At 39.6% G+C, this 2353-nt stretch overlaps 1 long non-coding RNA gene across 1 annotated transcript; it reads left to right on the forward strand.

Moving 5' to 3' along the window:
* The first annotated feature begins 216 nt into the window (after positions 1-216).
* Positions 217-2062, forward strand: LOC113961850. Its single transcript, XR_003532395.1, has 3 exons — positions 217-315; positions 529-683; positions 1615-2062. It is a non-coding gene; the product is annotated as an uncharacterized LOC113961850 (long non-coding RNA).
* Positions 2063-2353: the final 291 nt, after the last annotated feature.

The raw sequence follows: 2353 nt of genomic DNA on the forward strand, positions 1-2353 counted from the left end.
GTATGTAAACCTTCAGTCAGTTGATATTCAGTGGGCCTTCTAATCCACTGGCACGGGGACCTATTCCATCCTATTAGATATGTTAGCTTTAGCTTTCAAATGAGCAGGTCTGATCTTTAGCAGCAGACTTTGTACTCGTGTTTCAACACAAATTTGAAGACTTTTTTATTTCTTATGGGAATAGTATTGACTGTTAACTCCGTTTCCTTTCAATGATGGTTCCTGTTCTGTAGGATAACTGGTTTTTTCTGGTTATAGATACGTGCCCTAAGACTTTTTCTGATATTTGCACTCGAGAAGCTCTGCCAGGGCAAAGTAAGATATTTCTATGGTTTGTATGTCTGATATATTCTTTTTTGGAGCAGTTTAATATATTGGTGGGATTTGAAGATGCACTGAGTTTAATCTTCCAAGAGTTGAAGGAAATGTTCATTAGAATGCATTGTCTCTTGCTGAGTTTGACCTTCACTTCCCTGCTGGAGTGCGCTACAATTTTTTATCTGCTTTCATTCTGCTTTTCCTCCTTAGATGATAATAAAAGTGAAGCAGTTTGCATGTCCAGCCTTAGTTCTCTGCAGTCTTGGTGCTCTCCTGCCATTCATGCTCCTGCTGAGGTCAGTGTCCCTGTGCCTGTGTCTTCAAATCTCCAGGTTTTTGTCTTGGCTTCTGGCTTTGACAAGCAGGTAATGAAGTAGTTTTGTTTTTTGTATTGCCCTCACGCTCAGGAGCTTGTGCTGTGTGTTGGTTTGCATGGTAATGGTACCCTAATTTTAAAACTTAACATGTTGACAGTTCCTGCAGTCTGTGCTTTCTGCAGAAGGAGAGATTCCATTTTCACCATCTTTGTTATTAGAAACTGTGTTCAGTCCTCTGGAGGAATACTTAACACTGGCACTGGAACAACAGCACTTTTAAAACTAACAAGTGCAATGGTGGCACTGGTCTGATCAACACCCAGCCATCTGTGTAGGGCCAGGAAATAGGGGAGAGACACCTTCTTTCCTCTTTTCCAGTTCTTAATTAGGGGAAATAAACAGTGCCTGAACTCTACTGGCTACTGCCTTTGCACTGTTAAGAAGTGTGATTTAAAAAACATGCTTGCCACAGAAATGGAAGAGAAAAGCTGCTGGTTAGTCATTGTATCCCACACTGAAAAGCAACAGTTTCTTTCCCTGTAACTACTATTCCATGAGCATCAAAGTTTCACTAAATTGCAAGAGTATTAGAATTGGTGGAAAAGAATGCAAATAACTTTGAGGTTTCAGAAAAATTGTGTATAAAACTCTCCCTCCACCTCACAATTAACTTAATATGTTGTGAGACTTTTCCAGTATTGGCTCAAACTGAGAAACTCTAGCACAATGCCGTGAATACATTTATTTTGGGTGGCAGCTGGAGGAAGAGATTGTTGGTACCATTCATTCTGTGTTCAGATAAATCTTCCAAAGCCTGAATGCTGTAGTTTTCCTGCCTGTGTCTGGATCACTTACATCACGGGGTGCAATATCTCTGCAAGCAGGATAATACCTGGCCTTGCAGCGGCAATCCCAATGCTGAAAGTCTCGAATTGAAATACCAGTTGTGTATCCAAGTAACTGTTTTCTCTCTTTTCAGATACTATGGGAGATTGCTGTGTTCTTCCCAACAAATGCAGGGTGGTAGCTCCCACCATGGGCAGCAGGAAGCCAGCTCTGAGCACACTGTGCACTCCAAAATTTGGTACGGATTGATGATGGTGGTTATACATTCTGTGAAGTGAAGTGAGTCTTCCTGAGCTTTGCTGATCGTCTCTGTAAGTGGCAACTGGGTCTTTTTTCTTCTGCTCGTGAACCTTTAGAAGTGTTGCTCATCACTGATTGATGGATGAGGCTCTGAAACTGCTATAATTAAGATAGTGTTCACACTGCCATAATTACAAGATACAGCAATTTTATTAGCCAGGATTATTTATTAGTCACAGCAATCAAAGCTGCATTTTGATTAGTCACAGGAGGACCTGACAGAACATGGATGTTAACATTATGTATCCAATGTGTTCATTTGCAAGCTTGTCATATTTGTCGTGGTGGCAATAAATGGTGTTAAACTGCTTTTTCAATAGATTCATTAATGATAACCTTTTGGGTTGATACATCTGCCACAATTTTTACCGTATTTCTTGATTTGTTTTTTGAAGCATATCAAGAATGAAGATTTAAATTATGCTTACTGTAAAGAAGTGGGATTTTATTAAACACAAATGAATAAAATTCTTTAGTTGCTTTGGGTTATTAAATTCAGTGCCTAATGTATCTCAACTGCTACCTCAAATTTCCTCGAGAAAGACCTGTTTTAGTTCCTAAACAAAATCTGA

Source organism: Neopelma chrysocephalum, unplaced genomic scaffold (assembly GCF_003984885.1).
Source record: "Neopelma chrysocephalum unplaced genomic scaffold, ASM398488v2 Primary Assembly neopelma1_97401, whole genome shotgun sequence".
Taxonomy (NCBI): Eukaryota; Metazoa; Chordata; class Aves; order Passeriformes; family Pipridae; genus Neopelma; species Neopelma chrysocephalum.